The following is a 24024-nucleotide window of genomic DNA, read 5'->3' on the forward strand; positions in this document are numbered from 1 at the left end:
TAATAACTTCCTCTCTACACTTACTTCTGCATGAGGAACTCCACAGTGAGACAGTGTTCTTAACTGGGTGAAGTATACCTTTTGATTTTTTTTTGTCTTCAGTCATTTGACTGGTTTGATGCAGCTCTCCAAGATTCCCTATCTAGTGCTAGTCGTTTCATTTCGGTATACCCCCTACATCATACATCCCTAACAATTTGTTTTACATATTTCAAACATTGCCTGCCTACACAATTTTTTATTTCTACCTGTCCATCCAATATTAAAAAGACTATTCCAGGAGGCCTTAAAATGAGGCCTATGTCTCTTCTTTTAGCTATTTTTTTCCAAATGCTTCTTTCTTCATCTATTTGCTGCATTGTAGTTCTATTGTACCATAGTAGTTAGTATCTATTGTAGTTATAAAAACTGTCAATATTATGAAAAATTGTTAATTATGCTTCAAAAAAAGAAAAGAACACTAAAAAATTATTTCAAGTTTTTTTTTTAATCTTGTACACCTTCACTGCACTAGGTTTTTATTTAAAAAGCTTCAACTTTTTTTTAGATCTCCTTTAATGTATTATTCGGTGAACAGTTCTGGCATTTTGTCTGCTTTTTACCTTTTTAGAAGAATAAAGGGATAAAATAGATAAATGGTATTCATTAGGGATAACATTTGTGTTGCACAATTTGACAAGATCTTTTTTTTGGCATCAGAAATTGGAAGTACAGTTTTATAAAGCTGCATCAAATGTAGTTTATTGGGTTTTTTTATGTATTTATGCAAGATTTAATTCTATTTATCCAGCCCTCAACAGTTTTGTGTCCTCTTATCTGAAACAGAGAAATTTCCACCAACTTCTGATCTACCAGCAAAAGCTGTTTTCAAAGGCTAATTGCTAATATAAAGGGCTTTCAGAATAACATCTTACAAACAAGTACCTTGTTACCTCCTTTTAAAAAGTAATAGCTATAATTAAACATCTTTTCAATTCCTGAATCTTAATGTTTTCTTTTCCTTTCAATGTTATTTTGTTTAACCATAGACAATAAGAAATCTTTCTGCTTTTCATAAGATTGTATGCTCTCTGAATTTATTTCAGGTATCTTCATCAAAATTTACATTACATTTGTAAAAACAGTTTGAACAATCAGCAGGTTTTGGTTTTTTAGCAGCCATGCTCTTCTCCATTTTTGATTTGTATGGAAGGCCTGATTTATGTTTATCTTTACATTTTGATGAATGTTTATTACATTATGATGAATGCTCTTATTTATGTTTATCAATGCATTCTTTAGGATGAGGTTTTGACCACCTATATGACTTTTTATTTCTTTTATTTTCATTGTTTTTAGAACTTTGACCAATTTTTACCCTTTACAATTACAATACCTTCATTTACATCACTAATATTTACGTCATTACTACTAATATATTTTACATCAAAGTTGCCAGAGCTACTGACACTATCAGATTTATTCCACTTATTTCTATAAAATAATTCATCTTCGCTATTCTCTTCTTTAACAAGAAGAATTCTTAATTCTGTAATTATTGAGAAACTCTGAATTGATTTATATATAAATATTATTTATATATTTTCAAGAGGTAAAACTACCCAAATGTATTTTGTTAATTTTACGTCTACAGCCATGTGTCAATATTCATTTAAGTAATTTGAAAATAAGACATTGCTTATAAAAAGTGCATTATTAGACTTAGGTAATATAACCTACATAGGGGAAATATAATTAGCTACATCTGCATAAATATTTCAACTTTTAGTACAATTGGACTGGGGTACTTTTACCTCCCTCCAGGCTCTTGAAAAGTACTATTAGACTAAATTTAATATCTGAAAATTCCATAAACAATGCAAAATTAAATATTAATATCCTTTCTGAGTACAAATAGTTATAACAAAAATTTGTCATAATTGTTAATAGAATAAGAAAATAGCAATGATTAATAAAGTATAATAAAGCACTTGCAACCACTCTGTATTTGTGATGATCTGGCTGTTGAGTCAACCAGTAGTTTATAAGTTTTTAATTCACATTTTTATATATGCAATGTTAACTTACTCATGTTGTAATAGTTAAATGTCACTGAAGTTAATCCCATTTAAATTTAAGAAAAAATAATAAGTAAAGATATGGAATAAAGCATAATAAATAATTAAAATGGATGGATCTGATAAAAAAAACAGAATATGGCAGTAGACAAATAAAGCAGAAGAGAATATATCTCACAGTAACAGGTATAATAGTGATAACAACAATAATTGATGGTGAAATCAGTAAGAAAATGCTGAGAAAGTGAAAAATTGGAAGTTCAGTGTAAAAGGCCTTCATTCAGTACTGAATATTTAACAACAAAGCAAGAGAAAAGTAATTCAATATCCAACCTACTCAGAGCTTAGTTACAGCAAGGTTTAAATATTTTTTTAACATAAAAATGTTTACGTAAATGTAAATGAAGTCACATAACCTAAGTATCAGCACTATGTAACCTAAAAAAGGTTATATATTTACAAAATTCACTTATGAATACTATCATAAATGTTTAAAGTAATTGACTTAGCCAGAACTTAGAATTTAATTAAAATGAAAGTAATCACACAATTTATAAAAATAAATAACAGCAAATATGTAATAAAAATTTTTATGTCAGAAGCAAATGAAATGCATAACATTAAACATGTTTAATTTTAAAATAGCACACAAGATATTTTCCCATCAACAACAAAATGAACATACAATTTCATTGTAATGCCAATCACTATATATATATATGAACTAGTAGTATCACTGTAATGTATTAAATAAAATTATTTATACTTTAATGAAAAATATGAGTACAATTTGAGTCAAACCGATTACAGATGCCCCTTAAAAGACAACATTAATAAACAAAAGTTTTTTCGGTACTTACGTATTAACGCCACAGGAGCAACAGCTTTATTTAAAAACAAAGTAGTCCATCAAATTTCGGTGGAAAATGAACAGTCACTTTATTAAGTTCAAATGGTTTAAATGGTTATTTATATTTATTTATTTTATAAATATAATTTAACCAAACTTAACCTACGCTCGCTAACCTTGACTAATTAATTAACACAGTAATTTTTTGAGTATTTGTTTAATAAATTCAGTAATTATTGCAATTATTTATTATTTAAATAATCAAAACACTCCTAAGCAAAATATCAACCTCCAGCAGCAAAAATCAAATAATGGATACAGTTTTTGTAAGCCTACAACAGCAGTTTATTCAAATATAAAGAATAACAGTTTTCATGTTTTCTGCAGAATCAATGTATCACAAATAGGGCTAAAAAAGGCTTTTACAGCATGGCAAGATAAATTATTACCAGAGAAAGAATACAATTTAATTATCACTAACAAACAAAAAATTACATAACATCATATACAACTTAACAATAACTTAATATATAAAAAAATGACACAAGCCTATGCATAAAATTTAAGGAACTTGCATCAGATGACAAATAAATATAGGGGGTCAAACAAATAAAGGGTCACTGATGATAATCACAAAGAAGGCTGAAATATTTTGAATAAGTTATTAAAAAAAACGTATAAAATTTTTTACAGTCTGTCGTTGTAAACATTTAATTTTAAAATTAATATCACTGCCAACCACCATCACTACACAAAACAGTTCAAATGGAAAAGTTATCTTTCTTTTCTGCATATGACTATTACCAACTTACACAGTTGATCACACCAATACTGTGAAAACAATCTCTCTGAAATATAAATTAACCATTCTGTAAAAGAAGCAGACTATAATAGCATTACTAATTGTATATTTATTGGTGATTATCTAAATAATATGTGTACTGAACTGCTGTTATTACATCTGTAAATGCATTTTAATCAAATTGATAGACTTTCAAATCAAAGAATGCATGTCATTATTCCAGTTTGAAAAACTCAAGTATACAAAACAAACACATCACATTAAACAGAATATGTTCACAGAATGTTAAACATGCAGCACAGTTGTAATTTAAGATACACCATAAAAAATAGAAAATGGTAGCATTATTAATCAGGTCAGAATAGTGAGTAAATTACTACATAATAATGGGCTTGACAACTCAGCAGATTTGTTTACACCACATTTAACAAGGATCTATTAAACATTCTTTAATTAATAAAACAAATCATACAATTTTGTAATAAAGAATTCCTGTACCTTATTCAGCCACAGATGAGTATTATGAATAGAAAAATATAACTAAATTTATTAAATTAAAATTTTTCCAAAGAACACAAAAGTACAATTCAACTTCACAAAATTGTATTGCATTCCAGAATGATAGGGCTCCAAGATATTCATAGGTTTTAATACAATATTCTCGATTTTGGAAGAAAAGTAGAAAAATAAGTTAGTTAAATATAAATTTTAGAACAACTATACTAAAAAGTAACTCTTTCGATTTAAGTTAACTTCATTTTATTGAGGATAAGGTTATGTTTTTTACTTAAAAGAAAAGAATCAATAATAAAAAGGATATTACGGATAAAAAACATATAAAAAAACCCAGCAACAGTTACGAAAATTAAACAGACTTATACTTAAAAAAAAAATTACACTATGTTACAGGATTTAATTCAATTTAATAATAACCTAACTGTTTATAACCTAAAATAAGCATAAATCACAGCATCCAAAATAGAGAAAATTATAAATGCATATTACAAATTAAACTATACAGATTTTTGCTCTTTGAAACTTACATAAAAAATTTTTCGAAACAAATTAATACACAAGTTAATAAAGCCGGAACGGCTGTCGTTGATTAAAAAATTCTCTACACCGCTACGCGATGACACGATTGGAGCATTAATATTGCTAAAAACAATTTACTTATATTTACATACTTCGGTGCAAACTGAAATAACAGAAAAAAATTCTCACATCCCTTAAACAAAAACTTTGAACAATAGATGTAACGTATCAAATAAAATCCGTAGCCATGAATATATCGTGCATCATGCAGGGAGAAAAAAAATTCTTTAGTTGAAGAATTACGATTTGAAAATCTTTTTCTATTTTATATGATTTTAAAAAGTTTACCTTATTTACACTTAAAGAGTCAACACTGAAATGTTGGTTTTATATGTGATTTTGTCGTAATAAAAGAATCAATCCTAAGCTCTGAGCAATGATACTTCTAGAATGTGCACAAACAAAATCGCGTTAGTAAACTTTCTATAGTAACGAAGCGCGGGTTTATTCAATTGCACTCAAACAAAGTTATTTCTTGAATCGTAAATAAAAAAAAGTACTTCTAACAAACTCCAAAAACTGTTAACTACAGTAAATGTCTCTCCTTTTCGACATAAGGGCTGTGTAATAAAAATTATTCCTTCTAAAATTTGGGATTATCTACTTTTCTTACATGATTCTCATTGAAGTCAAGAAATTACGTACGTTACAAACTGTTTTGATTGGTCAACAAATCGGTAGAGGAAAAAATCAGAAAAAATCTTCCCTTGAGATATTTATACACGAATCGGTTATTTCAGACTGAAAATTCTTAAAATTAAATAAATAATAAAAGATAATATAGAGCTTAAGAAAAGAAAAACAAAAAATGATTGGTAAAACAATCTGATAATAGTTGTTGAAGCCAACGTCTAGCAAAAGTAAGTTTTTAAATAAATCGCTGTTAAAATGACTAATTATATAACTAAACATCTGGAAAAGATACTTTTTGATAGTTAATTCTCTAGGATGAGGAAAGAAGAGTTTCTTACTTTCTTAAAGTAAGTTTTCTAAAGTTACCGCAATTTATATATTCATTACTGTTGCGCTGTATTATCAAGCCATCGCAATACACATACACACACACACACACAAGAAAAAAGCAAGTTGGTTTATTGGATGAACTAAATTAGGAAGTACAATTTCAAGGCCACACACCCATTTTAACACGTGGAGGTACCTTATTCATACGATTTTACATAGGAAAGAGGTCCTGTAGTTGAACATAGAAGACAATATAAAGAAGATAATAATTCAAAGCACAAATTAAATTTGTGTCTAAAATATCTTAGTACGCAGAAATACAGTTCCGTATTCAATTTCAAAGCAGATGAGATATCACATTTCTCCATTTAAGGTCCCTTTAAGCTAATATTAAGGCTATGTTATTTTTTGTTACCAATAAGGTCAGAAATTTTATGAAAACTCCTTAAGATATATTTACTTATTAATTTTTATTTATAAAAAAATATTTTTTTTAATATTTAAATAAAAGATCACGCACATTTGCCAAAAGAGCAACAAACAACAAAGGTCACAAAGCAAAGTGACTTTTAAAAAAATTCAATATAGAAAAATTGTTTTCCGTACTAAATAACAAAACAATAATTAATTTGCTTATGAATCTATAATAAGGGAAATAATAAATTATTATAGATAGGAAATATGTAGAAATTAGCCTATAAAGTATAAGACTTATTACAAATTATTTATTATTACGTACTGTAACACAATTTATTGCCATAAAACGTAATCAAATTGTATCGAATTTTAAATCGCTAAAAAAAAGTAAAAAATAAGCAGTAAATAAATAAGCATTTTTTAAATGCATTTATTTACATTTTTAATTAAAGAAAATTAATAAACAAATCACTTATAGTTTATTGCAAGACTTCTTAAATAAATAACCTACTTATTAGTGACTGAAAAATTAATTAGGTTAACCAAACAAGATCATATATTGTTATATCTCTGTAACGTTTTGCTGCTGCAGCTTACCTTATTGCGTTGCGTAATATTTATTGATTTAAAATAATTATTTAATTATACTTTAAACAAAATTTGAGCAAGAATAATTGTTATACTTATAATATTCAAATTAAGTTTTTATTGCAAGCTACTTAACTAGACATGCGGTCGGAGAGAGAAGTTTTATTTTTGGTAAAATCTATTATTAGATACGTTAGGAGTTACAAGCATTACAGAGTAAAGAAAGAGAATTAATGTAGTTATGGTTTTATCTTATAATTAATCACAAAACGAATATTCGTTTTGATTATTTTTTAATCAATTGAAGTAGGTTATGTGTTTTTTGTTGTCTTTTCTTTTTGGAAAAAATTTAAGTGTACTTCATAATACACAAAATTATTAATTCCTTCCAAAAGTAAAATATTTATTAATTTATAATAAATAACATGTATTAAATATTTTGTATGAAAAACAATCTTTTAATAAGAAATTTAAAAAATGTTAACTTTTTGCCGGATTGTCCTAGAGTTGGACATATATATTACTGTGTTTACAGTAATATCAAACAGCTGATAAACTTACGATCAGCTGTTCGTAAAGAAGTAAGTTTCGTACGCAGAGTTAAGCACATTTTTCCGTATCTAATATTTATTTATATAATGATAAACTGTTTACAGTAGTGGAAATTTTAAAGAATTTTCACACCTGAGGAATTTAATAAATCATTTTCCGTTGCAAACAAACGTAAAAATAAATCTGACAACAAAGTTCTAATACTTTCCTGGCATTGGTTAGTTATTCATGTATAGCGGAAAAATAATTATACATGAAAAAAGTTAACTAAAATTTATTTTTTAGGGTAGGGGTAATTTGTAATGAAATTTTATTGTAAAATTATTATAATTACATATTTAAATAAACCAAAAATTTTAAAAATCGGGGTTTTCTGCTACCCATCTTCAAAATCACCTTCCAGGAATTTTTTTGATTTTTTAACGTTTAATATGTTAATTGTAAAAAACTAAAAAAAAATCCACTAAAAAATGTACATCCAGTAAAACGTTTCCTAAGATTTCTATTTTAGGATGGTATGAAATTTTGGATGGGGTGAAATTTTATTGTAAAATTATTACTAAAATGTTATTATTAAACTTTTAATACTATAAAAAAATTAAATAAACCCAAAAAAGTTTTGAGAAATTAAAAAAAATATATTTTTAAACTTTGATCGGCTCCCTCACCCTCAATATTACTTCTAAAGTATTTTTTTCGGGCCACTTGCTTCCTATGCTTAGGAAGACATAAAAAATTCAGTTGAAAGTATGCAATAATTAAAAGAATTCCTTCCTTCGATTTTTGGGAAAGAGGAGAATTTGAGGGTAAATTTATTTTTAATAGTAAGATAACATACTTCCTCTTGAGCGAAGGATTAGAGCGACTGATTAACATACTTCCTTCTTACAGCTTCCTTCTTATAGCTCTAGAGCTATAATACCAGGAAAGTAAAAATGATGATAAAAATAATTAACAGCTACACAAGCAGTTCTTTCGAAACCCTGAAAAGTTAACATTTCTATCTGTGTATGCAAAACAAAAATAATTGTCGGTTAAAAATGATGAAGTATTAGTTTAGATAGTCTCAGTCGTAAGCATAAAGTTATCATAAAAATAGTATAAACCAGTGAAATTTCCAACTTAGATTGCCCAACACTATCTACTGTATACTGTATACCTTTATAGAGGGTTAGACAAGATAAAAATTATCTCAAGAAAGTTAAGAGATAGTGTGAAACTAAACCAATCAAAGAAATATCTTCCCAAGAACAAAATTTAAGAGAGAGGATATAGTTAGTTTTAATGTTCTTAAGATAGAATACTTTCACGTAAAGATTTTTAATATACGTATTTAAATTTCCTAAAATGGTATTAAATACTGGATATTTCGATTCAACAATGATATTTATATACAATTTTTGATAAAATAAGATTCCCAATTTTTTAATCCTTATTTTAATAGATACTTTTAAAAACGTTTGTCTAATAATAGTAGCATTGTGACCAATCTCCAGGTAAAGTTTGGTTTACGACCGTTTTCTATGATTTATATTCATAATGAACCAAATGCTTCTTTTCAAACTTACTTTTAGTTTGCTGTACGTAACAAAATTGTAAACATTGTTCTTACAGATCAATCTATACATACCCGCTTATTTTAAGGGTCTAGTTCTCCGAGGATAGAGACCTATTTCCTAGAGGTAGTCCCACGTTCTAAGACTATGTCAACCTTTTTAAACGTTAAAATTTTGATTTTTAAGGTATATTTTACCTTGCTACTATACGAAAGAGAAATTGTTTGTCCTTGCTTTATCTGATCTCTCTTTTTTTATTCTGAAGTAATATTGTTTTGTTGTCCTTGCTGTATTGTTCTGAATCCTTTTCTGTACGTTGTTAATAACTTCATCGTAAAACCTTTGAACTTTGCAGCATCATTAATAAATTTCATTTCTCTATAATAACCTTCCAGATTAATTGGCGCCTAACCCACCGGGTTGGTCTAGTGGTCTTCCCAAATCAGCTGATTTGGAAATCGAGAGTTCCAGCGTTCAAGCCCTTGTAAAGTCAGTTATTTTTACATTTGAAAACTAGATCGTGGATACAGGTGTTGTTTGGTAGTTGGGTTTCAGTTAACTACACATCTCAGAAATGGTCGAAACTTTACAAGACTACACTTCACTTTCACTCATACATAATATCATCCTCATTCATTCTCCGAAGTAATACCAGATGATGATTCCCAGAGACTAAACAGGAAAAAGGAAGGATATGATATTACTATAATAAACAATTCAAAACTAAAAAGTAACATTTAAAAATCAACTTAAAAATTAAAAAGATGTAAAACGCCTATGCCGTATGCTAACGGAGAAATAAAAATAGAATTTTAAAAATCTATCCTAAAACAACAAAATTACCATCTGGCATATCCCAAATGTCATAAACATACGAAACACATAAAAGTAATAATTAAATATCAGAACGTAGATGGATGTACGGCCTTAAGAAGTAGCAAGACATTTGAAAATATATATTGTTTCCTAAAACATTTCGGATGTTACACGATCGAGACATCCTAAATTTAAGTACCGGCAAAATTTTTTACGCGTAGGTTCCACATTGTCATTGTTTCTTTTAAAATCCATTTCACACGCAATTTACACAAACTTCAATGATCTATGGCAACTAAACGGCAAAATGGCATAAGCTGGTTTCTACATATTACTCAGGGCTACCGTTACAATTTTCAAATTTTATTTTGAAACTCATGAATTGGAAAACATTTTTCCAGATAATTAAATCTGTTTTAATTTTTTTATTTTTAGTTATTTACTTCAGCATTAATGAAAGAACTCTATGTTCTGTTTAATACTGCAAAATTTTTCTGTCACAATTTGGTCTATTTTATTTTAAAGTCGAATTTTTGAAACTTGAGTTTCTGTAATATCGATTTTATTTACATTCATTTTTTTAAAAATTAAATTTTATTAGAAATTTTTTATTTGTTCACCGTTAATTTAATAAAGATAATTTACTCAAAATTTAAAATAACTGTTTTTTAACTCAGATTTTTTGGACTTTTCCGGAAACAATTTTCTCGGAAACTGCTAGACGTGCTGTTCTGGGTTCTCTTTTATTCATTCTCTCAGGTCAATAAACATATAAAATTACCAAATTTGGATCCCAAGTATTTAAATATGGCTTCATGTTATCCTTGGAAAAGAAATCGGAGGGAAATAATTCGGTAGCAGTAACTCGAAAACAAAGTGTTTCCGGATATATATTCATAGAAATCTTTTGACTGTATTAACGTCTCAAATCAGCTTCCGAAATTTGCCGTGAAACTTTAAATCACAGCGAAAATTATTTCTTCACATCTATTGATGATGATTGTTTAACATTCAAAATACTCATCCAGTTTTAGTAATAATAATTTAAGAGAATAAAATTACGAATATTTTTAATTTTCAGTGATTTCCCTTCCTAAAAAAAAGGGTTTTTATTTAAAATTTTATCTCACATAACTAATGTGTATGTTGCTATCTGTTTAACTTGGGAACAATATTCCTCAGGCTTACTGACTCACAATTGATAGGCTCATAGCAGACTTGGCCGACCGTTTCTAATATGTGTGATTAATTGAACTCCAATCAACCTTTACTAGGAATTTAACATCATAATCTTCCACTTCAAAAATCAGCTGTTAAACAGCTGATTTGCGATGACGATTTTTATCACTAGACCACCACGCTTGTTTTTTTTTAAATTAGTAACCAGATACTTTTTAAAAAGCATTTATTTCTTGATCTAGAATATTTTCTTTCAGAAAGGTGGACATAATTTCTAATGTTGGTAGATCTAAGATTAGAAACTAGCCTATTAGGTGATTATTTATAGACGTAATTTCACGTAATTTATTAAATATATATATATATATATATATATATATATTTAATGGTCGTTTGTTTCTAATAAATTCATTTGTTTTATTAAAAATCTGCAAAACAAAATTAGAACAACAAAATGTTTTTCTATTTATACATAACATAACTTTATTTGGTTAGTATTCTTGCTTTGTCGTCTAAAATATTAAAAACATTATATTAAAAACACTAACGGTTGATTATTTTAATAAGTTGAAGAAAAACACCATAAACTTTTACAAAAATGTAAATTGTAAAAATATTTATGAGATTTTATTTTTATCTAGAGAATGGAAGTAAGTGTAAACAATTGTAACATAAATTTGGTAGGCATCGTTACAGTGGGCAGACCATGTTTGCGCAGTAAGAAAGATTTTGTTTGTTTACGTTATACACAAAAATGTAGCTACTCCCATCAGTTATATGCCTGCAAAAGTAATATTTAATTTATTATTACAATGCATTCCTTTTAAATTAGAAAGAGACGAAAAATGGAATTAAGTAACTCTAACAAAATAGTAAAAATGGTTATATAACAAGTGAGATGAATATATCTCGTATTATAAAATGTGATAATAAATCATCAGTAATTTATCATAAGCAGCTTAAACAAGGTAGAACGGATAAATTTAGATGACCACAAAAATTAATATCAGGTTCCTTCTTACTTTCAGGTTACAAGAAAGTTTTTTTATTTTATCTTGCCTTTTAAAATTAATACCCTTTATTATCTTTACTTGTCAGGGACCGTTTACAATTTACACAGTAAACATCTACGTAAAAACACAACTGTTTTTATACCGACCACTCACGTAACAATATATAAACTTATAAGCAATCAATCTTCAACGCTGAAAAATATTTAGAAAAATTAACCTTCGATTATTATAATAAATATAATATTATAACTTATAATAACAATATATTATCGGCTAATATTCAGAAAAAGTTTTGTAGCCTTGTTTTGGATAATTAAAGAAAAGATTGTTGTCAATGATTTGGACGATATCGACTAAATGAAATTGAAGAATAATTTTCAATTTCCAAATATTTTAAATCGAGTCAGATAGTTACTGTTATCTAATATTTAAGTTACTATTTACTTACAGAAAGAAAGAGCTTCGCGAAAGGGCGTAAAATCAAATCTATTGTACAGTTTAACTAAAACACTTTATTTGTTAATTTTCTTAAAATTACATTAAATTATCTTAGCCTTATAAAAAAGACTACATTTCTTTTTATTAATATTTTAATGAAATCAAACCTTTATAGTTTATTAAAAACCATATTTTGTTAAAAAAAAAACTTGATACAAATTTTATTTTAAGCGTGATTATAACTAAAACAATTATTAGAAAGAGGTTAAATTTTCTATTTACATCTCTTAATGTACCAAGAAGGACAACAGAATTAATAAATATAAATTTTTATTTATGCGGTACAGGTGTTACATTCCCGGTAACCTGATTAATATTAATACTGATTTCAAAAGGTTGCACTTCGAGAAACTTCGGGCGTAAATAATAATAATGTACTTTGAATGAAAAGTATCAAAAAGATTGATTTTATTTTCAAATCTGGGAATCCATTCGTAAAAAATGTTATTACAAACAAGGCAATGAAAAATCGTATCATTGTAATGTTCGTATAATGGAAACTTTCTCAAAAGCATTTTTAGTAAATTTAAAATCCAAAAAGGATATAATAGTTGTTGAACGATGAAGTTTCTGCTTCATTTATATTCATAATATATAATTGTAATAAGACCGGTATAACGGACCTGAGTAACGGATTCCTGCCCATTAGAAAGAATTAAAGAGAAAATATAATAATGGGAGGAATCCAGAAAGGAGCTAAAAGAAACCCCTTTAGTAAAGGTAACAGGTCGTTTAACAATCATTCTTTGTAATACTGCCCGCTGACACACCTAAACAGATGTTATTCCGTGAGAAGAGTTACCGGACCCAAGTTAGGAGTGCATGGGAATGAAAGGGTTCGGTCGATCGTTCTCACGCTCATCTGGTACTGCGGGTAAAGAGGATAGGAGTACAAATTCTCCGGGGAAGACCAGTTGAAATCAGTCTGCGAGAGAGTGCTACGATAGAGTTCTAAGCGAGGAGTTATTATGTGAAATAACCTTATCTTATCTATTGTACTATTGTTGTTAATACAAGACTAGTGGTTAAAAGTGTTAAGACCAGTGGTCATGTTAATGTCTTTTGTCAATGGGACTGAATTCTGCTTTTCATTATTTAACTACCTGTGAATAAATTCTGACGATTACTTTAAATTCTGTTTTGTATGTAATCACTGTCTGTTATTATTATTGTTGTGGTTGTGATTACTATGATTATTTGTTTATTATTGAAACTTATTATTTTTGTTGTTACTATTATTATTGTTTGCTGTTGCCATTATTGCTGTTATTCTGATTATTACTTTGAGTTGTTTCTTATTGTCGTTTATTATTATTACTATTGTATTATTATTATTGAGTTTTTAGCTTGGGATTTTTCCCGCCATCACCCCATTCCTTCGCCCTAAAGCATAAAACCGAATGTCTGAGCCACAAACGGACACTTAGCCTCGAAATGTTTAGCGACCAGTATCCTAAATAGCTCCTAGAGCTTACCTAACAGCTTGACCAGACTAAGCGCGGTGCCATACCCCGGCTTACATATCCCAACCGCTCACTTGTCATATATTTGCTAAAATGTAGGCGCACTCCGTCAACTACTAAAAATATATATATGACATCCATTAATTAAAATTTGTTTCGTCTAGACAGCAATTCGCTGCCACGCCTAGGTCGCTGAATTCCAGCAAGAACCTGTGCACCATATTAAAGCACTTGGAGCTTTAATTGGCTGGTGGTCAGCCATATATATATCTCTAGGTCAGCTTCCCACAGCAGTGCGGTAGGAGTCTTTTCCCTTAGATAAACTACTGGTATCAGTTGAACAAAGCAACCGCATCAAGGAACTCACACGCTCCGACAATACGGTTCTCGCCAAATTGACTCGCCGCTTGTGAGTGGCCAATTTTCCCCTTAACCTCTAAGTTCCAAGGTGGTCCGGTCTCTGGCCTCCCCGAGAGCAGAATAGTCAAACATCAGGTGTTCATTTGACTAGACCTCCTCGGTTCATCGGCCAGGTGCCAGCTGCCATCATCAGCTGCCAGGCGGATAGGGTCTACCATAAGACCCTATTCAAAGGGTGCCCGCAAGGCAGTTATTGAGTCCTCTTCTTTTGATAATTGAGTTCGATTCTATGTTACGGTTGAGGTTGCCTAGTGGTTGCCGCATTATTGCTTATGCGGACGATGGGTTATTTCTTGTTGAGGGGGTCTCGCGGAACGTGATAGAACTTCGAGCTGCCCGGCTATGTGAGATTCTCAGGCTGAAGTCTCCAACATAAGATGATTTTTAGTCCAGACAAAACCACGATGATGTTGTTGAAGGGTCGGCTGGACAATTCACGCCGAGCACGGGTTTCATTGGCCGGCCTTCCTATTAGGTATGTTTCTGCTCAGAAATACTTGGGTGTAATACTTGATGAGAATTTTCAATTCAAGGAACATTTTCAATATGTTGCTAAGAAGGCTAAGAAGGCTTCCTTTTCTGGAATTCGCAGCTTTATCCATCCCGATTGGGGGTTGAATTTCCGTACCATGAGAATCCTCTACAAGGGTGTAAATGAGGCTATTATGTTATACGCTGCGCCTCTCTGGGGTCGTGGCATGATCTTTACTTGTTATAAGGACATTCTTTTGAGAGCCCAGCATCTCCTTCTGTTGGCTGTTTTCGGCGGTTACAGATCTGTGTCGCGGGAGGCAGTCTGTGTTATTGCTGGCATTAAGCCAACAGATATTCTTGCTATAAAACTTAAGGAACATTATATTTCAAAACAGGATGGTCTTCTTACTTCGAAACATATACGAGAAATTGAAGACTAGGGTTTTACATCTTGGCAGGTCAGATGGAATGACTCCCCTGTTGGTCATTACACGCATGGCGTATTTCCAATTGTGTCTGATTACGCGCGGTTAGGTGGATTCTCCCAATCGGTATATTACGCAATTCCTTTCCGGGCATGGTGCTTTTCGGGAGAGATTGGCTAGGTTTCAGTCAGTAGATTCAGGTCTATGCCCGGATTGCGGGGTTGATGACACGGCGGTCCATGTCCTCCATGTCAGTCCCCGGTATGAGACTGAACGTACCAGAGTAGTTGGAGAACTTAAGAGAGTCAACTCCTTTCTGGATCTCCAAATTAATAGAAGGTCCGTGGGAAATGGTCGTTAGTGGCTGGTTTCCTCCGTTTCCTTGCATTAGGTGTTTAAACGGATTAAGATCCCGGATGGCTAGGGTTTTAGCCAAGACATTTGATTGGCGGGGGTAAGCGTTTTGGCAACGAGCCTCGGCTAATTCAAAAGCAATGACAGTGACGGAGCCGCTGTCGGCTGAGGGGAGGGTGACTGCACTACCAAGGGCATGGTAGTCCATGTAGCCGTGAGGTGTGGCACTGTCTTGCCGAGGGAGGTCTTCAGGTATGATGTTTATAGTGGGTGATGGGATGTAGGTCTGAATTTCGTTGTTAAGTATAACACATTTTGAACGGTATGAGTTTAGCATTGTATTGACTCGTTACTTAGTCGATGATTAAGACATTTACAGTCACACGCGTTAAAATTGGACTAGGCGCGGGGTTCGCGCTTTAGCGGACTCGGTTAGTTAGTTCAGAGGGTGATATTGTAGGACAAGAAGAGTGAAGATGTCCGAAAGAAGCCTAAAGCGAAAGCGTTGGCTGAGATAATAATTTTTACTGATGTAAATGTCTGCCGAGGTATTTGCATCGGTAGCATCCCGACTAAGGCCTGGCTGATGACTGTGAGATGTAATCAGTTAGAGGGTCTAAAGACGACCTCTGATAAAGCTCCTCATGGGTGTGAACGGAGGAGGTGGTGTGGCGATCGGAATCGTCACAAGGTGGGTGGGTGTCTTCCCCTACGGGGTTGGGATGTACAGTTATTTCTTCAGAGCAACAATTTGGTCAGTACAGGACCCGAAATATTCAGTGATCTGAAGAGTGCGGGTTTCAAAATAGTCGGCCTCCATCTTAAAAATAGTAGTTATAGCTGGTTTACCCGTCCTTCGTACGAATAAAAATGTATTTTGCCCGGTTCATAGCGTTATGCGACAAACATCACTAGGAGGTGATCGTACTCCATTTCTAATTTTTTTTTAGTCGAGAAACCCGAGGCAGTCGCGTCGCAAGTAACAGTAACATTGGAAATGGCTATGTTAGTTGAGTCGCCGAACCCCTTAAAAATCGAAATTCAAAAAACCCAAAAATGGTTTTTAGATATTTATTTGAATTGTATTTCAAGCGCAAATCTACTACTTCGTTTAGTACAATCGGAAATGGGAAAAATTTGCAATCATTCTTCGAAACCTTTTTACCTTTTTTTTATCCTTTTCAAGTCAAATTTCAAAAAATATAGAAATTTATTTTTAGATATTCACATCAAAATTACACACACATACACACCAAAGATCAAGTTACTTTCATTTGTTACCGAGAAATAAAAAAAATTAATAATAAACATTAATGTTAGGGTATTTTAACCGTTAAACCTCGGAATTTCAAAAAATCCTTTTTTAGTGTGCACTTAAATTGTAAGAAGAACGTGTGTACAAATTTTTATCAATTTATCTTCAGTAGTTTTTGCCGGGCGTTGATTATGAGTCAGTGAAGATATCTTGTTGTTTATGGGTTCAGATTTCAAGTTTGGTTCAGAACAGATTTAAATACAGTATACGTAATGAATTATAGTAATGAATTATATTATAGTAATGAATAGTAATGCATTTCATTTTATAAACAGGCAATATTACGAAGACAAAAAAAAAGGTAAGCTCCTCCCGAAATTCGTTTTGCAGCCGCACTTCAGCGGTTCACATTCGACGTTTCAATACATCTTCCCTTCGGTCACTGTATATGTAAGTGCACACAAAATCATAGACATATATAACTAACTATAGTCCAGTATTAGACAGGTTATAGTTTTACACAATAACTTCATTTGAATATCTCAAAACATCAGATGCATCTGTTATATTTTTTTAATTATTTTGAATGATATTAAACTGAAATTTAAATCAAAGTTAATATTCTTTAAGAAAGTCTATTAATAATTGTGTGTACTACAAGAGTACCCTAGTTCTTCATAATATTTAACATTAAAGATCAATTCTCAGTTGGTCTATTCGTAAAGAAATAAAAAAAATATTAAAAAGTGTCTCCCAAGAATAATGTTATGGAAACAATATTACCAGAAAATGTTACTTGGAATTTCATGATGAGCAACGTGGATATTAATGTAAGCAACACAATCATGGATACGAAGCATGTACGTATTTTTTATTCATAGAAATCAAACATTAATAAAATATATGTAACGTAAATGACAGTTAATAAATACCTTATAACAATTCTACGTGAATTTAATTTTCAACCCTCCTATAAAAATACTAGATATTTAAAAAAAAAAATCTAGAAAAATATTCGGAAATAGTTCAACCCTCCATTAATAGATAGAGCTAGCGTAGTAGTTTTGGAACTCCAGCCTAAAAGTTCATAACCGACAAAAGGCGCCAGTAGTCGCTTGTCCGTTCTGTTAAGAGATCGTGCACGTGTACTCTAGAGTAGTTAGATTGTTTACAGTTCAACAGTGGTTGTTGATTTTTATGATTTTGATCTATATGAACGAACATGTATTGAAAGTTAGTTAATATTAATTATAAAAACTTTTTGTTGTAATAGTTATAACATGTTAGTGTACATTTAATCAACATTTAATAAAAGTGCTATTTAAAAAAAAAACAAAACAAAACATTTGATCTAACTGGTTAGTGAATAATACTTTAAAACATAATACACATAATATTATCAGATTACCTGTAGAACGGCGAGACGCGCTATATTTAAATAATCAGGTTAGATTTGTACCTTTAAGTTATTATTAATAATTTAAAATTAATAAGTTACAAAAAAAAGTTATCGAACTTACTTTACCGTAATATAAAATGAGTTTATTTACTACTTTCTAAACCGGGTATATACTGAAAAAAACAAGTTTTTAAAAGCGAAATATAGTTGAATAAAATATATCTGCTCGAACTTAATTTTTTTTAAAAAATAAAATAATTAAAATCTTACTTCTTTAATTAGTACTGGATATTTTGTAATTAAAAAAAATCAGATAAAAAAAAAATTACTTTTGGTAATTTATTTATTATATTTTCCATCTGTTTCTCTCTCTGTTTAACCGTTTAAAAATAACAAGATAAAAATTGAAAATTAAAGATTTTTTTATTTTCGTGTCATTTGAAATAAACCTGATTAATTTTATAATTACAATTCTTTCACTAACCAACAATTTCAACTAACAATTTGTAACAATTTCAACTAATCGTTGAAATTGTCACAAATAAATTTTTATAACGCGTTTCGCGGTTACCGAAACACATCATCAGTTAATTTAAAACTAAGTAAAATTTGAAATAAATATTTTACCCACCTATCAAGTCATTTTAATTAAAAAAAAAAAATAAATAATATAAAATTTACAAAATATCCTAGATTAGTTAAATTTATTTTAAATAAAATTATAATTAATATTAAATATTTAAAATTAAACAAACGGTATATCGTAATATTTTTATACTGTTTTTTTTCTTTACGAATTCGTACAGACCTATTTTTTATACGCATTTTTAAAAATTAACCTGACAGTTTGGAAACCGTGAAATAGTAGTAGTCTTTTTTTTATTTTAAATTATTTTGATGCCATTAATCACAATTTTTTTTCTGTATAATTTTAAAAATGAAATAATATATAGCATACGTTTTAAATAATTATTTTATTACACAATTTTAATGGTTCCTATAAGTTTTGTAAATAAAAAAAATTAGAAAGTATAAAATATTTGATTTAGTTCCTTAATAAATATTTTAATAATTTATTTTTAAAATTCAAATAAGTCTCATAGAAATTTTAATAAGGCGACCAATAGTAGAAGATTTAAAAGATTATAGTACAGCTGATAACATACATAAATAGAAGATTTAAATTAACAATTAATTATAATTTAATGATTAGAATTTAGCAACAACTTTAAAATTTAATTCATGTTTGTTTGTTCACTTATTATACGGCTCTATTATCATTATTTGCATAAATCACTGTTATATATTTTAAAACAAATCTTTTGATTGGTTACTTCCATGCATTTCTTTCTCTGTATCAATCTTTTAACATCGTACATTTGCTATATGATACATCTATTATTATGTTATTTATACTAATCTTTGGGACTCCCTTCAATATAGAATTATGATCCAATTGAATAATATATTACCACATCAACCAACATACGAGTATAATACAGCAGTTGTAAAAATTTGCCTCATGTTTGTTTTTTTCTTTTACTCACATAACATTTTTAATATCATTGAAGAACTAAGAAAGAACATATGACTTGTATTAAAAAGATATTTCTAATGAAAGATGACGACACTTGATATAACTGCTATATAAGCTTGGTTAAAGGATTAATATTAATTAGTAAAGATGACAACAGAAAACCATTTCACTCACAATCTTCTTTTTACTTCCTTGTACGAAGTAAAGGAAGTATTGTAATCGCGAAAAATTTCGGTTTTCAGGTTTAAACGGAAATATCCATTTTGACCATCCTTGAATCCATTTTGACTAGTTCGGCATGACGTCTGTACGTATGTATCTTGCATAACTCAAACGATTAGCCGTAGGATGTTGAAATTTTGGATTTATAAATGTTGTAACATCTAGTTGTGCACCTCCCCTTTTAATTGCAATCGACTTGACCAAAAAAGCCCAAAATCCAAACAATTTGGATTTTGGACTTTTTGTTAACTACAGTAATAAACTCTCATTGAGAACATTTCAACTGTATATCATAAGTGGTAATTATTTTCATTGGTTCCAGAGTTATAGCCAAATAAAATTTTAATGAATAAAATATTTGGATCTTACAAGAGTTCGAATCCGACTTCATCTCCCTTTTTTTATGTTAATTTATTAACCTCCGATTATAAAAAAAATTTACAATAAATAATAATTCAATAAGGAAAAAAAATCGGAAGTTATTAATGAAATAAAATTTTATGTACTTTTCATTTAAAAAAAATTTTATATGTAATTTAATAGGATTACAAAGAAGTCATGTGGTGTCTACATCAGATTTTTTTCTCAATTGTTGAGGATGGCTATGTTATTTTCGTAAATGAGTTCTTATATCTCTTGTAAGATTCATGTACGCCCTAAAAATTGGTCTCATATCGAAAAATATCTCGTTTTGAAGTAATTGAGAATTTGTTAATTTTTTTTTTTAGTATTTCACGTCGAGCAGTTATTTAAACGGTACTGTAGACCAGTTTTGAAAGTAGCCGTGAAAAATATTAATTGGCTGTAATTTTAGTTAGGTTTATCTTAACACGAAGCGTTTTACGTTAAACAAAACTTTTTCAATGCTTCTTAAAATAATCTGTCATAACCGAAGAGTTGTGCAACCCTACGTTGGAAATCAACTCATAAATTTTTTTTTTTCCACTTAAAATTTTTGAGTTGCTTTATGGTGGTGTCATACCAAAACGTAGATAGTTTCGAGGTAGGTGTATTTGCTATATTCTATTTTTCTGCGCTAACTGTTAAAAAAAAGGCGTATTTAAGGATTGCTATAATTTGCTGAATCCGATGTCTTTGTACATGCATGTACTAGCATCCCCGTCGCGACTTCGCCCGCGCTATTTGGTTACTTGCGTTTCCTGTCACGGTCTATTTTTGTTTTTTATTCAAGTAACCGAGGGTAGGTGCAGCCTCGCGTCTCGCATGTAGTAACAGTAGCAGTGTTGGTTGAGCCGCCGCCTTGTATACCGTCGCATCCCTCGTATACCGTCGAAAAACCGAAAATGGTTTTTCGGTTAAGATAAAAGATTGCGCACAGCAAAAATCAAGTTGTTATCTTCATCTGTTACCGAGGAATTAAAAAAAAGTCTGGTTTCAAAAAAAAATTGAAAATCCATTTTAATCCTTCAAATTCGGTATTTCAAAAAATCCTGAAATTGGTTTTTAGATATTCACATGAAAATTGCGCATTAAAAATCAAGTTGATATCTACATTTGTCACCGAGGAATTAAAAAAAAATTAAAAAATCTATCGTAACTCTTTTAAACTCGATATTTCAAAAAAAATTACAAAATAACTGGTTTTTGGATATTCACATTTAGATTATATACACCTAAAATCAGTTTGGTTACCGATCTTCATTTGTTACCGAGAAATTAAAAATTAGTAAGTTTCACTTACTTACTTCACTTTAAAACCCTTTAAAATCGGAATTTCAAAAAATCCTTTCATAGTGTGCAGTTACACCGTAAGAAGAACGAGAACGTGCATGCAAATTTTCATCAGTTTATCTTCCGTATGTTTTGCTGGGCGTTGATTATGAATGACTCGACATGTTTTATATATATATATATATATAGAGAGAGAGAGAGAGAGATACACTCCGAAGGAATGAGTAAATTCATTTTTGATAGTTTCCGGTGTGAGATTTTCTAGATAACTTAAATGGGACATTCTTTTTAACAAAAAAAAGTTTTTTTACGATCTATGTAAATAATCTAAAGTATTTTTATTTGTCGTCAGATTATTTTATAGTAAATTGTTATAAAATAATGAATATAAGTTGATAATCTAAAAAATAAAATTATTTTCATATATAAAAATAGTGAAAAAATGTTTTTTAAAATTATAATAATTTTGATAGATAGATAACACGTATTCCCGTGTACTAGAGAGCGTTAATTTATGTCCTATCTCTTTTAGCTTTTCTTATTTGTATCAAAGGCACAACACTTTCATATTTTCATGTTTTGTGAACGGATATTTCCATACGATTTTATTTTGTAGACATACACATATTTTGAGAACTTATATATATTAAGATTAGCGGAACAGCTAATGCTGGAATATTAGAATTTTATTTATTTAGTAAAATACCTTCTTAATGGAATAATAGCGTCTCAGCCTTTTATCCGTAAGGTTTCAGATTCCCGATGAGGCGTGATATTTTTCATACGCTACAAAATTTCTTTCCCGCATTCCTACACACAAGCTTCGAGCTTAGGGAGTTAATAATAATGAAATATAAAAACAGTTATAAAGGTTGGATGATGGATGTAAAAAGTAGACTGGCAAAAACAAGGAAATCTTTCTTACAAAAAAGAAGTTGCTAAAATGGAATATGAATGTATCAGTCAGAGATATATTCTTTAAAATATTTGTGTAGTTCTTTGTAGTATGTGAAGCGTGGACAATAGAGAAGAAAAAACAAGGATAGAAGAATTAAGGCCTTTGAAATATGGTACTCCAGGAGGATGCTGAAAATTAGTTGGATTGACTGATAAAAGTACGGGAATGAAGAGGTCTTAAAATGAGGGGAAAAATTAGTTTGGTCATATATTGGGTTTTAGTTAAATTCTGTAATAGAGGGATGTGTAGAAGGTAAAAACGGTAGGCGAAGGTGATAATTGGAAAATAAAACTGATAATTAAAGATATTCGGTATTATCAGTTGTGGAAAGGATCAGTACAGAACAGAAATAAATTGAAAGTAGCTTCAAACCATTCAACAGATTGAGGACTCAAAGTTAAAAGAAATATAATTTTTAAATAAGAATAAAACGTAAAATAAAATCAACTAAAAAGAAATGTACTTAACATTTTAATTTTTAGTTATAATTTTGCGTAAGCTCACTTATTTATTTTTGTTAAAAGGTAAGTAAATAAATAACATATATTTAAGGGGAAAATAAATTATATAAATGAGTATAAAAAAATACAATCATTGATATATATATATATATATATATATATATATATATATATATATATTTATAGTATAACGCACCATCATCAATCAGCGATAAAAAAAAACAGGTTATGAGTGTTAGAATGAAAAAGTTAAAAATAATAATACATATAAATCAGTTATAAGGTTATAATTATTTACTTATTTTTAACCCAGTTATATGCAATATTATAAAGATAATGATATAATTTTAAGTGGGATTTATAAAATATTTTATTTTATCTCTACTTAAGTCTATAAATGTAATAAACATTACAACTTTCTAGGCTAGGTTTTGTAGACTCGCACGTGTAATAAATCGTATTTAGTTTTACTTTAAACTTGTAGGCCTTACCTAAAAATTTCGTAAGATATTATTCGTCAACAGCAGATCTTAAACCGGTTTTAGACTTCCTCTGTGAAACTATTAGGCCTATTCTAATAGTTTTTATTTCTCTTTTGAATAGATATAATTTAAAAATAAAAAAAAACTTTTCTAATTTTAAAATAAGATTGTGATTGTTAAATGTATTCGTTCTGAGAATGAATAAAAATTTACGTAAAAAGAATGAATCAGAACTAGTTTACAATACGTTAAAAGAAAGATATGTTCAAATTAGATTCATTGAAAAAAAGTAAAAATTCTGCACTTTTTATCTTTAATTTACTTATTAAAACGTTTCGTTACAACCTGTAAATTAAAATAATATAGATTTTTGCTAGAAGAAATGTGTATTATTTAAGTAAGCTTACTTTACGAAACCATGCTTTTCTTTTTATATTTCCTGTTTAGTCTCCGGTAATTACGTTTCAGATAATACTTCAGAGGATGATATGTGAGT

General features: G+C 29.5%; 2 protein-coding genes across 6 annotated transcripts in view; one reads left to right on the top strand and one right to left on the bottom strand.

The window, feature by feature from the left end:
* LOC142327761 (uncharacterized) overlaps positions 1–6922 on the bottom strand; it is a 34879-nt gene extending 27957 nt beyond the window's left edge. Inside the window, exon 1 of one of the 3 annotated variants that reach the window (XM_075371067.1) lies at positions 6782–6922. The gene's annotated coding sequence lies outside the window, so the exon portion shown is untranslated. Of the gene's footprint in view, positions 1–4752; positions 5007–5092; positions 5187–6781 lie in introns of those variants that run through there. The other 2 variants (XM_075371069.1, XM_075371068.1) reach the window with 2 other exon arrangements.
* LOC142327762 (prostaglandin D2 receptor) overlaps positions 1–24024 on the top strand; it is a 170112-nt gene that overhangs the window by 17696 nt on the left and 128392 nt on the right. Inside the window, exon 1 of one of the 3 annotated variants that reach the window (XM_075371070.1) lies at positions 17898–18223. The exons of 1 other annotated variant lie outside the window; for it this stretch is intronic. The gene's annotated coding sequence lies outside the window, so the exon portion shown is untranslated. Of the gene's footprint in view, positions 1–17897; positions 18224–24024 lie in introns of those variants that run through there. One more of the 3 variants, XM_075371073.1, reaches the window with a different exon arrangement.

Source organism: Lycorma delicatula, chromosome 7 (genome assembly GCF_047948215.1).
Source record: "Lycorma delicatula isolate Av1 chromosome 7, ASM4794821v1, whole genome shotgun sequence".
NCBI classification, from domain to species: Eukaryota; Metazoa; Arthropoda; class Insecta; order Hemiptera; family Fulgoridae; genus Lycorma; species Lycorma delicatula.